Source organism: Oculina patagonica, chromosome 1 (genome assembly GCF_052425735.1).
Source record: "Oculina patagonica isolate OP01 chromosome 1, crgOcupat, whole genome shotgun sequence".
NCBI classification, from domain to species: Eukaryota; Metazoa; Cnidaria; class Anthozoa; order Scleractinia; family Oculinidae; genus Oculina; species Oculina patagonica.
In genome coordinates, this window is record NC_135758.1 from 21,510,226 (window position 1) to 21,526,098 (window position 15,873).

Below are 15,873 nucleotides of genomic sequence, written 5' to 3' on the forward strand. Positions count from 1 at the left end.
GCAGTTATTCTCGCGGTTTTCGCTTTTTCAGAATAATCGCGATATTTAATACGCGCGATAAAAACATTGCAAAGTGACGCCCGCTATACGATTTCACATTATGTGAGAGCCACAAAAAAGTGTCCGAAAAAAAACCGTCCGAATTTTTTTAAGCGTCCGAACTACAGCACCGTTAAAGCTTTTAAATACACAAACAAACCCGATGTGACATGGAGGAGCTTTGAGGTATAGTGGAGGCCGTCACCAAGGAATTAGAACCAGAGGATCCTTTTGAAGATCTTCAAGCAGATCATTAACCGACTTTGAGTTGCAAAGCTATTAGTTTCCTTTATGTAGTGAGCTGTAGTTCAGACACTGTCGATTGATAGTATTTGTGTTATTTTCGCGTCAGTGTATCTGTAAAACCTTGAGGGTGCAGTACAACTATAATTTTCACAGATGATGTTTCAGCCTCAAGTAATTCGTGTTTTGTAGGCGTAAATTTACTTTATCTATGTCTTAGCGAACTGTCCGAAATTTGTCCGAAATAAGATAAAAAGTGTGTGTAAATTAACCGTCCGAAATTTTTGGCTAGTAATGTAATATTTATGCTAAGATCACGTTCATTTGCTGGCTGAAATTACCATTTAACAATTACTGTAGAATTTTTCCATCATGAAAATTATTGAATAAATGAAAGCGAGTACTCTAAACTATTTGACTTGAGTTTTTAAACGAAATATGAGAAACATCTAAAACCCTCTTTTTCGCGTTTCGTTCTGACGTTGCAAAGTCGCGCACTTCTTATGGCCCATGCCGCGAAATTTTAGACTCCTTAATTTAACAGGTTGTTTCCTACATTGAAAAACGTTGTTAAATGAAAACTGGGAAGCTACTTTAGAGAAGAAGGAAATTCAAACAATAGCAAGCTTTTTTCGTCTAGTTTGTAGATATATGTTAGGCTCCCCTGTAGCTGCGGTTGGCCTTTATTAAATTTTGCCAAAACGGAATCAGTCACTTCATCACGAAAGAAGAATATTCTTCCACTCGCTTGGTTTTGGTGCCCGGAATCGCAGGCGATTGTGCCACCTGGTTAATATTATTGTAAAATCCTGCCACATACATGACTTACCGCACGGGAGGTTTTGCATTCAGGTTTTTCATCTAAAATCAACTTACATTTGAACTTGCAAAAAAGAAGTATCTCTGCCGAGACATAATAGCGAAACCTTGCATTAATAATCATTGTATTCTGATCTGATTGTTATTTTTTATGCATTAACTATTTGAAAGTGGTTCGCATTGATGAAAACAAAACGGTTTTACTGCTTGAAGTACTTATAGACGTGAAAACATTCACTTAATCAAATTACATTCTGCACGAAATATTTTGAATCCTTTCGTCCCGAAACTTTGAGGAAATTGAAATCTTTGTTGGACAGCACTGCATAAAAGCAGTTCATTGAATTGAATAAGAAGATAAGAACCATATTGATAAAATAAATTTTTTATTTCATTTAGACGAAATTCAGGATTTTCAAAGACTGCCAGTAAACGGCTGTATCTTGTCTGTCTCTAACGATTTTGCTGCGGTTTTGAACAAACTAATTTTTCAATATATGGTAGCGGGCAGAAGTCGGTTCGTTCTGAATTTGTCAATACGATATACAAGTTACAGGTCAATATACAGACCCTCTGTAAAGTAATCAAGGATCTCTTCGAGATATCGACTTTTTTTGCATGAAGTTAGTATGAGTAGAAGGTTTATCCTGGGCATTGTTGTTCGAACATATCATGGAAGAAATCAAACGTCTTTCAGTTCAAGCATTTTGTTTATTTTCGCGGAGGATTTTGCTGTATTTGTCAGTCGCGAGGGCTGGGTGCTTTGCGACTCATATACTTTGGCTTGGTTAAAAATGGTAAACTTTGACGTTTGCCTTTAATCGAAATAGTTGTTTCCTATCGAGTTAGAAAGATTTCTACTCGGCTTAATGCAGGGTTCCCGATAAAGGTTACGCACGACAGAGTTATCTTTTGTCTCGTCACGCAATCTTAACCCCACATTAAGAAGTAAATTTTCGTTTGGATATTACCAAAAGCGGCTTCTCCTCGCGTTATTCTTTACCTTACGGCTACACATGCCATTTCTAACGACTACATTTCCAGTAAAACAGTTGCTGTTTATTTTTCTAATGGCGATGCATTAGCTTCTGAACAGAAGCAAAAAGGTTTAACGTTTACGGCTTCCACCAGAAGTAATTTCACAACAGGCTACAAAAACACTTGTAAATATCACTTAACACATTTAATGATGTTGCAATTCTAAATTTTGCAACTCAGCAGAAATAATCAATTGTCACGAAATGAGTTCCCTTTGGTTCCTATTAGCAACGTTTTAGTGTGTGAAAGACTTGTTCCAGTACAAATTTGCGTTGTTTTAATATTAGCGCCTAAAGACTTGTACCAGTACAAATTGCGTTCTTAAGGTGGCTTAATACAGTTTTGAGAGGGCAAATCAGTCCAATCTTTAACTTTCTTATACAATCTCAAGAAAAGTTTTTTTCTTTTTCTTCTCACTGTTTGTTAAATCCTAAAACCATCTAATGTGATATTTGAAAAAAAAAAAATGCTTATAAACAGCTTAAATGAACAGCCGAGTGCTTGAGAGGGGACTGGCACTAGTAGTTAAAACGGCGTTTTTCTCTTTTTTTTTTTTTTTTTTTTTTTTTTTTTTTCCACATATTTATTGCCATTGTTTTGCAAACAGAAATTTTACAATTTTACAGACTTATATACAAATTTGCGGTGCATATATACCAATGACACCGTTACAATATACCTATGTACTATCTTATCTATTTACCATTATCTTACTCGTAAGAACTTATGATTTAGCTATTATTACTTATATATAAATGCCATCTAGTCTGAAATTTGCTCTGCATATTATTTTTTACTGCTATATACTTCTCAGTTCTATATTTTAGATCAACTAGTTCTTTAAATACATCAATATTTGGGATTTTTGAATGTTTCCGACTCAACCAGATATGCAATTTTGCTAGAATTAAAAAATAATTCAACAAATCACTTTTTTCTATTTTCCCAATGAACACGTCTTTTAGCGTAAGTTCCTCCTGTTGGCCTGTTAATACAAACCAGAAATTTTTAAAGTGTTCCCAAAAGAGATTTGTCAAAGAGCAGTGGTAGAATAAATGATATACTGTTTCTGACTCATTTTTACAAAATGTACAAGTATCATTTGGAACATAACCGATTTTTGCTAACCGCGTATTAGTGAATGTAATATCATTTAACAGTTTAAATTGAAAACTTCTAACAAAGGTTTCCGATAAAATAGACTTTAAATTAAGAAAAGCCTTTAACACAGTTGTATCATCTAATCCAAAATCTTCTTTAAGTTTATTAAAACCCCTCGATACCGTTGCCCTTTTTGAGAGTAGCAGTTCATAGAATTGCTTACTTTTACAAGTTACTGGGTCAAATAGCTTTTCATTAAAATGAAATGTTAGTGAATCTATTTCACTTTCATTTCCATCTAAGGCTTTTAAGTGGGTGGGAATTGCACATCGAATCCCTGACCACGTTAAAAAATTTGTGTGTCTCAACCCTTCATTTTTTGCCCTATTATATGATTCCACGTTATCCTTATTGAATTGCATCTGATTGGTTAGAATGATTCCAGCTTTAACGTAATTGTCAAAATATATACTCTTACCATCTATTTTAATTAGCTTATTGTTCCAGATTATACGTTCAGATATAAGAGGCCTGGTAGAGGAATCATTTCTAAAGTCAGCCCACCATTGGAGAAATTCGCTATAGAAAGGGCATTGAAAGTTGTAATCGTTAACATCATAATTACATCTCAATAGAAAAGTGCCACCGTAACTGTCAAGCATTTGATTAATATAAGCTTTCCATGGTGCAGAGCCCTCAGAAAATATTCTACCAAGCCAGGCTAATCTTAAAGATTTAATTGAAGTTTCTACATCTATCAGCCTTAGCCCTCCAAATTTAATGTCATTAATTGTTGCTGCTCGTGCTATTTTGTCAGGCCCATTCCATAGGAAGTTATATATAATAGTGTTAATCTGCTTGATGAAATCTTGTGGAGTTGGGAGAACTGAGAATACATATATCATCTTCGAAAGCAAAAAGGATTTAATTATTGTAACTTTTCCAAGTAGTGAGAGACCTCTGCAACGCCATAACCGCGTGTGCAACTTAATATCTTTTAGTTTTTCATAAAAGTTTTTCTGCAATTGTTCAGTTTCGTTATATGTAAAAACTATTCCAAGTGCCTTCACTGTATTTACCCATTTAAGTCCCAAAGGTGCCGCTGTATTATTTCGACAAGAGCCAATCCACATAGCTTCAGTTTTGGTATAATTGACCTTTAAACCCGAGCAAGTTTCAAATTGATCTAGCAAATGAATGGTACGTTGTACACAATCAAGATTTGGCACAAACACAGTGAGGTCGTCAGCATATTGTACGAATTTAAATTCCTCTCGCCCTATTTTAAGTCCTTGAATTTCTGTTTTACTTCGAATCGCAGTAGCTAAAATTTCAGCTGCAATAATAAAGAGATATGGTGATAATGGGTCGCCCTGCCTGACTCCTCTCTGTACAGCGAAGTAAGATGTGCACATCCCATTATTTATCACACAGCTAGATATATTTTTATAAAATGTTTCTACCCATCCTTTAAAACTAGGTCCAAAACCAAACACGTCTAAGCACTTTAACATGAATTCCCAATCGATGCTATCAAATGCCTTTTCGAAGTCAATAAAAAGTAATATACCTGGTATATTTTGCTTCTTTGTATAGATTATAATATATATAATTGATCCTGCTGCTTCGCCAATGAACCTACCCTTTACATAACCGGTCTGATTACAGTGAATTATTTCCGGTAGGACTTTAATAACTCTAGCTGCAATTACTTTAGATGCAATTTTCGCGTCTACATTAGTCAATGATATTGGTCTCCAGTTTTCAAGATAGTTTCTTTCTTTTCCTTTCTTTTCAATAAGTGTTATAACAGCTTGTTTCTGTGAGTGAGACATTTCCTTTTTGTAAAAAGCCTCATTAAATGAATCAACCATAAATTTGCCTAATAAAGGCCAGAATGCTTTATAAAATTCTATTGGAATTCCATCGTTTCCGGGCGTTTTACCCGTGTGAAAAGAGCCTAATATATTTTCGCATTCCTGAAGAGTTATTTCTCCCTCACAATTTGTGCTTAATTCCTCGGAGAGTCTTTTTAAATTTGGATTTTGAAAGAAGAAATTAGCTTCATCACCGTTTAGATTAACTTTTTTTTTACTATAGAGCTTTCTATAAAAGCATTTTTCAGCGTTAAGTATTTCGAAAGGATCAGTTGAGATGGACCCACTGACAAACAGTTTACGTATATGCTTCTTAATATTATTACGCTTTTCTAAATTTAAAAAATATTTAGTATTTTTCTCACCATGTTCGTGCCACCTTGCTCTGGAGCGAATGATAATTCCCTCTACTTTTTCGTCATATAATGCTTCTAACTCACTTTTAAGTTTTTCAGTTTCTAGTCTAGTTGTTTCGCAAGGGTTTTCCTGAAATTTTCTTAGCATGTCTTGATGCCTGGCGTTAAGTTCTTCCTCCCTTCTCTGTCGGTCTTTTGACAGCTGCTTTGAATAAATAATTGAGCTAGTTTTGATTTTAAATTTAAGCCAGTCCCATTTTGCTCGCTTGTCTGACATCTCTTGAATCTTCCAGCCAATTGGGTAATTCTTTACTTATCATCTCAACATAATCAGGCCTGGCCAGCAGGGAAGTGTTTAGTTTCCAGAAACCTAGTCCCCGTTGACTATCTTTAATATCTTCTAGTTCTAATATTATGGACGAGTGGTCAGTTTTTATTGAAGCTTGAATATCAACATGCGTAACTAAGTCATTTAACTTGTCTGAAATTAACCAGTAGTCAAGTCTGCAAAAGATGAAAGGGTGGCTTTTGCTCCATGTGAAGCTACAAGTGTTCGGATTTTTAATACGCCATATATCATGAAGACTAAATTCATTTTGAATGTTTTCTATTGAATTGATCACATGTTGGCGTGGAATTAGTATTCCACCCTTTTTGTCTAAGGTTGGATTTAAAGGACAGTTGAAATCTCCGCCTATGATGATATTGTCATCACTGTCAGGATCCATTTCTCGCAATGTTGCCGACAGATTTTGATAAAATCGAACTGCCTCTGCATCTTTATTTGGACCATAAAGATTTACTAATAAATAATTTTTGTCTTTTATTCTCACCTTAAGTACTATCGACCTGCCATTGGACTTTAGAAACTCATGTTGAATTACAATGTCCAGACCGCTCTTAATTAATACAGCAACACCTCTGGCGTTCGAGCTCCCGTGGGAGAAAATGATTTCAGAGCCCCATTCTTTTTTCCATTTACACTCATCATTTTCTGTTGAATGCGTTTCTTGAAGAAAGATAAGATCTGCTTTTTGTTTTCTACACCAGGTGAAAATAGCCCTACGTTTTCGAAAGTTGCTGAGGCCCCTCACATTAAGAGATAGCAGTTTCAGACTATCGGGTTTGATCTTAGAATTTGCCATTTGTCATTTGCCTAGGAAATGTTTTTCCCCTGAGAGATGTCATTGTTGAAGTTTTCAAAAAATTAGCATGTCTGAGCAATTGATAAGTTCGCAATTGGCAAAATATGTGGACTTTTGCAGACACGAAACAAAAACAGTACAACAAACACACACACAAACATAAAAACGAAAGCGTACTCACCGCAGCTCTGCCTGCCAGGTATCCGGTACACTTTCGCCGAGATCTCTAGCCAATTTCGCCGATAGTTTAAGTTAAGCTAAGTTAACTAAAGGTTAAAGAAATTTCGAATAAATAATTGTCATCACGGTCTTGTAATAGAGTAATGTCTTGACAATGTCTTCTACACTTTCGGTAAATAGAATGACTTTAAGTTTCCTGCACTTTCTTCCTTGTACAAGACGTTTTTCTCAAAATCCACCCGTACGACCTTACCTTAAAATTTCAGAAATAAGAAATTGGCTTTGATATATCATTCATGCAAAATAATAAAAAAATCTGTAAGACAGATTTTTCGCAAAATAGGAAAATGTGATATTTTGCCGATTTTTAAAATAGCTCAAAATCTGTCTTACAGATTTTTTCAAAATTTTGGCTGTGGATGTGGTTCACCCCTTAAATTTAATTGTGAAATTTTCATAATAGGTTGTACGGTAGGTTTTCGAGAAAATCTGGAGCAAAATCTGGCTTTTTCGACCTCCGAAGTGAATCAAATTGCGCGTGCGAGCGCGCGCTAATATGACGCCATGCGTCGCGAGCGATAATGAAAGAAAAATTAGAACTTCTCTGTCGGTTGTTTTCCACCTTTTTTGCCATATTTTTTTCCATCCCAGGTTTCAAGACCTATTTGGAAGTATTTTGAAGTTTTCTTTTGTATACAAATTTGGTAAAGCGCGGTAAAACAGATGAAACTCCTATTCGTTTCTGTTTAGAGTTGCTAGCGCCATTTTAGCCCGCGCGAGCAATAATGACGTCAAGCAGAAAATCGTAGCGCGCGCCTTTGAGCCACGTAAAAACTGTATTCGGCCACCTTAAGTTCGACTTCCTAGAATTATCAACCAGACATCGGTACAAATGGAATGCACGTTTTCGCTCATATTTTGTCCATAGATAGGTCCTGGTGAGAAACTAAACGGACCGTAGTTAGTTTTACCTAATACATTTTCCTTTCGTAGAAATATGTCAAAAAAGATTTCGCCCCAATTGGGCTCAAAATCCACTTCCAGTTTGACTGATTTTTTTGAAAATTTGATCGCCTCGCGCATTTTACTGCCGCTGTTTATGGATCTTTCAATAGTATTTATATTCTATTTAGGTCTTGATTGTATAACTGAGCGAAAAATAAAACAGTTCGAGATTAATTTTGAGCCTATAATGGGGATAAAATGATAGGCAAAATTTGCAATTGGGTCGCGAGCGAAATTATGCAGTAAAACTTTGCCATTTTTTTCTATGTGCGATACTTAAAATAACGTTAATATACATTTTATGGGTTAAAGAGACACCCATCTGATAGGATATCGTAAGAAATCTCTGGGTAAAAGTTTTTAAGTGGCCCGCTTTGGCCTGTACTTATTACCAATTTCGCCGAAAATCTGCCGTTTTAGCGTGACAGGAATTACGTGACAAGGCTACTAAAGCGCGAGGGAAATTATCTTTTTGAAACAAATACTTTCAAACAACCCAAGTATAAAAACGGTCATGTGCTGAACTCTTTGAAAAGGTAAAAGCAATAAGAGATTTTCCCTTTACCCGTTTTGAAATAATTGCGTGATCTTAACACGCTCTTTATCACAACATGCTAGACGGCCCGTCCGTAAGGTTTAACCTAGCGAAATTCTGTGTTAGCAGTTTTAAGCTGTTATCGAAGCTGTTAACCCCTCGATCATTTTCAAAAGCCGGTCTTATAAATAGAAAGCATTCTCAGTTTAATTATAAAACGTAACAACGAGTCAATATTGTTTGGTTTATTTCTTTACGTGATCTGAAGGGAACTAGCAAATAATTAAATTATAAGTATTTGCCGCCGGAGTGCAATGATGTTGATTTTGTTCGTTGATGCGTTGTTGTTTCTTTTTGTATCAGATTGCCGATATTTTCCCAATTATTATCCTATAAGCGAAGCAAAAATATAAAGCAAAAAAATGTTGGTTAGAATTATTTACTAACAGGTATCAACACTGAAGGTATTACTGAGGACTATAAAAACCTTTATGGTATAAGATCGAACAGAAAACATACAATTGCCTTATAGCTTTTTAAGTTATACTCAGAGTTCTACGTTTTTTGCCTGAATAGTACATTTCAATGAACTGAAACTTTGAAAATGATTAGCGCCAGAATTCAACGCAATATTTGGATCAGTCCTAAATAGATTTTACTTGCGATAAGCAAATTGTTAAATTAAATTAATTGTTAAATTAAGTTTGAAAACACGTCCTTATCCGACAATTCCTCACTTCAGTTCACACGACTCTTCGAACAAGATGAATGCTTGTTGTTCTTTTAAGTCATTAGTTGGTGGTCAGTGCTCCTTTGATCGCAGAGACAGAAAGCAGTCAACGGAGATCGTCCCACTTTTATCGTGCACTAAAAATGAAGCACAACACAAGTCACTCTTTCAATTCCATGATGTGGAAAGTGAAATTGAGTTAATACTTGCTCGTGCGGCGATGTTTAACGCTCCACAAAATGTCGACGTGATGACTGTTTGCCCATCACATCGCTCATCCCTTGGTCTCGGCTGGACAAGAGGAACCGAAAGATGTAGGGTCCCTCAAGATATATCTCTACATAAAATGGTGAGAGGAAAATATCCAAAAGCCGAAAGAGGGGTAAACAAGACCTTCTCGAAGTTAATTCTCAAAAGAACGGGACATTTGGTTCCCGTTGGATCAGGTATATATCGACTTCTCACTCGTGTTATCGCTTCTTGTCTTATACAATACGTCTGATAGTTTTCCTTCTGTTTGCATAAGGTATGTGCAGATCATGCAGGGAAATTTTGAGTTCAGCGTCCGAAGAAGAGAAGTTGTCAAAATTAGCAGCAAAGAACTCGCCTCCACTTGTCAACATAGATAACAAGGAAGAAGAAGTTGTTAGTCAAATGAAAGAGTTGACATTCAGGGTAAGAAAACTGTGACAATGATAAGCCTTTACTTAAAAGAAATCCATGGCGTTTTAAGCAAGTGTAAAATTTATTTATTCCGGACAACAATGCGAAAATATATATAACAGGCATGCACAGCACCTCTTGGAGGTGGGGGAAAGGGATACTTGGGATTTCGAGTGACGGGGATGATCGAATGGGGGACACAATCAAACCTAGGGCTTCCTTATCCTTAAAAGTTTCAGAATTAAAGGAGTAATGGTGTAACACAAAGAAAAAATGAAACAATTCACGATTAAGCATCAGAGCATGTAAGGAGCCTGTTTACATGAAAGATTTGTTTTTAATTCAGCCCTCTTGTTATGATCTACAGTCAACTCTCACCTTACGGACACCCCGCTATAGCGGACACTCGATATTACGGACAAAATTCAGATTCCCGCCGAAAGAGGTTTGACTGTAAATGACTCCCGCTATTACAGACTCTCGCCCGACCGCCCCCCCCCCCCTGAGGGGGGTTACTCCCTCTTATGGTATAAAGGAGGAGGCTTCGCCCGAAAGGGGTACCTTTTTCATGCTTCAGGTATATATAAAAGGGTAGGGATTTCACAAGTTTTGGTACATGAAAGGGTAAAGACATCGGTCATTTAGGTTTTTAAAAGGGTCTTCAATTTAAATAATTATATTGAACAAACGCACCTTATAGCTTTATTTTTAAAATTTATTAAAAGCTATGTAAAACTGACATCTAGAATTCCTGTTTAGGCATATGTCATGCATGTGTTTTTTTGGTATATGAAAGGGGTACCTTTTTTCAGTAAAAGGTATACAAAAGGGGTGCCTTTCCTGTCAATATGGTATATAAAAGGGTATTTTTTTGAGTAGCCCCCTTGGGATTTTCGCTATACCGAGCACTGAACGACGCCCCGAGCGTGTCCAATAAAACGAGAGTTAACTCTACGTGGCAATAACATTTTGTAAAATGTAAATGTTGTTTTATAGTGGTCATGCAATTAGCTTCGAGATTGTCACTTTGTAAGTCTAGAAAATTTCAAACCCGAAAGTGTTCTCGCTGGGCTCAGCGCAGAAATCCTTTGACAAATTTTCTAACAATGCCCCAGCAACACTTGATGTGCAGTGTTATTGTCAGCCTTCGGTATGGGTACAGCGATATACACTTACTTGAAAAAAATGAAAAATGAAAAGATAAGTTTGACCTACTGACTGATCGTTTGCTTGCTCGATTGATTGATTGACTGATGGATAATCTGACTGATTGATATGATGGCTCCAGTGTAACCACGTGACCAATATATCGCAAAACATACATCGAAAATTTCGTTTCACAAAAATGTTTCAGCCGCCTCATTTTGATCGATTACTAAAGAAGGTTCAATCCCCCGCCATTCCGGTTGATCATAGGTTTATGAATATTGGTCTTCATGTAGTTGTACGCGGCATTGCGCTTAGGGGCGTAAAATAGTGAAGTGGATTTATTTAAATTATCTCCCATTGCGTTTTTTAGGAAATCAGTACAGTAACAGACCAAAGTCATTTTATGAGTACCCCATTTACAGAGGCGAGGTCAAGCATGTTTTCACAAGCCGATACCCCTTTTGGAAGTCTGTATTTGCCTTCAGATACCGAAAGTCTTGATGACACCTGCCAAGACAGAACTCCTGTCGACAGGTCAAGATCTGCACTGAATGATTTTCTTGCGTCAAGAGACATAGGTCCTATTCGATCTTCTTTAAGGACAACTTGGGATGACGTCGGCGAAAGAACCAAACGTTACTATGTAAAGAAGGCGAGTGAGGCTGTAGCCGCCTCATTGGAAGTTATAGCTGGCGAAGATTCTGATAAATTGTGGGACAAACTGGTCTCTTCAAAGGCAATGAATCAGCATTTTCCCTCAACATCCTTAGAAACAGAAAAAGTCGATTCTGTTTTACTGGAATCTTTAGCAGAATGCTACAACAGTGCTACCCAGTGGGATACGCGTCGTCAGATATTGTCTATCATGGTTGACAAGATCATCTCTAAGTCTCTTCAAAGGTGGATTCCAAACCTCACACAGTATCGATTCAAGATTGCCAGACAGCACCTGCTGATCCATGGTAGAGGCTCTCCTGTTCCTAAACCTATCCAGAAGAGAATGTACGTTTCCCCGGAAATGGTTGACCACTTTATTTGTTTCATAACCAGTCAGCACATCATTCAAGATTTACCATTTGGACAGAAAAACCTTACTTTGAGTTCCGGTGAAGTGATCGCAGTACCCAATGTTATCAGGATGATGATGCCAGAACGTATAGCACAGCAATATCAAGAGTACTGCAAGGAGTCAGGCATAACCTGCTTGAGCCGAAGCTCTTTGCTTCGAATTCTTGACGTCTGTTCTGCCTCCGTGAGGAAATCCTTACAAGGTCTGGACTACATCACTGCTTCTGGCGCGAAAGCGTTTGAGGAACTTGAAATTGTGGCTGAGCGACCGGGTGAGCTTGGAATGGGTATGTCCTGGGCGAAACAAAGAAAGGAGCAACTGAAATTGGCCAAGCGTTACCTGAAAAGTGACTTCACGGTAAGGACAACAAATAACCCTTAAAACATTGCAACCCGGGGGGGGGGGGTACTCCCTATAATGGCCTATACGGGGAGGCTCCGCCCTTTTTCAGGCTTCAGGTATAAAAAAGGGTAGGGATTTCACAAGTTAAGGTAATGAAAGGGTGAGAAAATCTGACATTTAGGTGTTTAAAAGGGCCTTTAATTAAAATATTTCGAACAGACGCAACTTATTTATGGCTGTATCATTTAATTTCTTTTAGCGCTGCATGAAGTGACAATAAAACTTCCTGTTTTAAGTCTATGTGATGTCATGTTGGTATATGAAAGGGGTACCTTTTTCAATAAAAGGTTTATGAAAGGGGTGCCTTTTCTGTCAAAATGGTATATAAAAGGTTAAGGGGTCGGATCTCAGGGCGGAGCATCCCCATATAAAACTTTTTGGAGTACCCCCCCCCCCCCCGGGCATTGCAACAGCTTTGAGACTAACACGTGCTTTTTTTATAGCCAAATTTCTCATACGATCCTCTTTGATTTTTTAAGGTACATGTTTCTGAGTCGTCGACTGTCCCAGACCATTGTAGATGTTTTGCGCTCAGTGATGCCAAATGTTCCGAATACCAGGGAGAATGTAGTCATATCCATGATAGGGTGTGTGATCGTTGCAGCCTGGTGGAGGTGAGCATTGGAGAAATAGAAGACGCCCTTAAGCTAATTGCAACAGAAAGCGAAGAAATGGACGAGTTGACCTTTAACACTGAACAAGCAAGGCGTAGCATCAGTGCCTGGAAAGCTCACCTTCTTCGTGCAGTTAACCAAGATGAGGCCAGAGTCGATGTAATGGAAATGTTAGAGGAAAATTCTGTTTTCTTGGTCCAAGATTGGGCCATGAAGTTTCTTCCCAGAAAGTATAGAGAGAGTCAATGCGACTGGTTTGCCAAGCGAGGGATACCTTGGCACATCACAGTGGCACTACAGCAGTGACCAAACCGACAAATCGAGACGATGGCATTCGTGCACATTTTTCAAGCTTGCGACCAGGACAGTCACTCAGTGCTTGGCATAATGGCGGATGTTCTCACAAAGTTAAAGATTGGTATGCCAAACCTTGAATCAGTATTCTACAGACAGGACAACGCGGGGTGCTATCACTGTGCTTCGACCATTGTTGGTGCTAAAGTGGTAGCAGATAAAGCCGGTGTTACCTTAAAGAGAATGGATTTTTCAGATCCACAAGGTGGCAAGGGAGCATGTGACCGAAAAGCGGCGACCATTAAATCCCACATGCAAATCTACCTCAATGAAGGCAATGACATTGAAAATGCTGCTCAAATGAAGGCTGCCATCGAGTCTTTTGGTGGAGTTCCTGGTGTAGTTGTCACCTTGGCAGAAACGCCCTAGTTGCAAACGCAGAAAGCCGTCACATGGGAAGGTGTTAGTTTTGTTAACAACATCCAGTATGAAAGCGATTGTTTGAGGGTGTGGAGGGCATACGGAATTGGCCAGGGAAAATTAATTCCTTGGAGCAAATTCCAGGTGACTGATAGCGATAGCGAACGTCACTTGATTGTCGATATCGGCACTGATAATGAAAGGAGCACTCATTTGCCATTTGTCGATTTGAAACCTCGGAAGGTTAAATGCCCTGCAGAAGATACCTCGTCTGACGGCGATGATGACGGAAGTGCCAGCGACGAGGGAAACGCCAATTCTGGATTGTTTTCTTGTCTTGAAGAAGGTTCCATCATGACATATCAAAGATACTCCAGTCTTGAGCAACACCTTCAATGTGGAAAGCACAAACGTGCTTTGGAACAGGAGACACTTCTGGACAGAGCAATGCTAAGATATGCCTATGAGCTTGAAAAGGGTGGATCCAAAGTCGAGGAACTAGGCGATGTGGCGTGCCTCGGAAAAGATAGCAGTTGTGATGCTCAAAATCCTCCTATGTCCATGGGCTGGGCGATCAAGAGTTCCTTTGTTGGGAAAAGGTTCACTTCCAATCAAAAAGATTAACTCATTAAGAAATTTGAGATAGGGCAAACAACTGGAAGAAAGCTTGACCCGGCCACTGTGTCCAAAGAAATGAGGACTGCCAAAGATTCCAATGGCAATCGTCTGTTCACATTTAGCGAATTCCTGACAACGCAGCAAATCCGGGGCTTTTTTTCCAGACTGGCTGCCAAACGAAGTGTTGATGTTGTGACCGAGGAAGACGAGGAAGAAGAGATCTGTGTACGCCATGAAGAAGCGTTAAGTGAGATGCGCAGAGATGTGTCCAATTTAGTAGCTCTTCAGCATCCCATTATGCATGACACTTATAACATCTGCGAGCTTGCCTCCAGTGGCAAACTTGCAGCTACTTTTCGTGTTACCGTTTTGCGCGACATCTGCATCTTTCTAGGCATTGATGTTTCAAATGTCACGATAACCCGCAAGAAGCCTTACATCGATAAGCTTCAAGAGGTGGTGAAGTCTTGTACCTGCTACAAGTGAAAGCCTACAAAGAAGCCGCATTTTCTCCGTCCAATGTTAAAGTATTGACAAATACGTTATCTCATCATTTAAAGAAGACCATTTTGTAACAGTATTAAGTATTAAGTAGAAGCTTTCTCGTTGTCTTTAAAATAGTTAAAACTATTAGCACCCTGCTCCACACTCCTTTCAGATATTTTATCTTCCACAATCTGGTTGCCTTGACCCCACCCGGCTCCAGCCTTGTTTAAAAAGTACAAACTTTCAAGCTAAGCCCTGCTTAAAACAGGCTTAGAGCGTTAGAGGGGGGGGGGGGCTTTCACAATGAAATATCACCCAAATGCGTCAGGAAACGCTATGTGTAGACAGCAAAAGGGGAACAAAGGGGACGCCAAAGAAGCGGTGAAGAAGGTGGGCCTTTCCCTTCCTATAAGAGGGATGGGATGTGGATGTGGAGTCTAGTAGGTACTGATATGAAAGACTTATTGGCAATATTTAGCAATATTGGTGCTTCCCATGTTATGATCATGATAACTTGACCCAAAAGAATCCTTACATCGATAAGCTTCAAGGGGTAATGAAGTCTGGTACCTGCTTCAAGTGAAAACCAGCAAAGTTCGTGCTTTACATACACGTAGGTTTTCGCAATATTTTAAAACTCCGCTCTGTAAGCCCTTTAAAACACCCCCCCCCCCCCCCCCGTCCTTCCCGGCCACTGATATGCCACAGGCTCGTTACAATAATCCCACCTACGAATTTGTAGAAAAGTTTTGCATTTAAAACAATGTTGATTTCCTTATGGAACTGAAACCGCTTTATGTGGACAGCAGGATGGGAGGTGGGCATTTGAATCTAGTTGGCACTGATTTTAGGTGAAAGTAGAGTTGAAAATACTTGGCAATTTTCAGTGATCTATACTAGAACAGAAATATTACTAGATCTAAAAATATCCCTACAATGATCATGCATGAACAAAAGCAGTGAAAGAAGGGACATCTATAAAAGTATGCCTAGAAAGGCATACTTTGTTTCCAATATTCCCGGAATATTGTGTGCTAATCCATGTTACCTTTTATAGTTTATTCCGTGCCAAAGCTAAACGCTGTGAATT

At 38.4% G+C, this 15,873-nt stretch overlaps 1 pseudogene; it reads left to right on the plus strand.

The window, feature by feature from the left end:
* The first annotated feature begins 13,175 nt into the window (after positions 1-13,175).
* Positions 13,176-14,783, plus strand: LOC144645594 (uncharacterized; annotated as a pseudogene).
* The last annotated feature ends 1,090 nt before the right edge of the window (positions 14,784-15,873 follow it).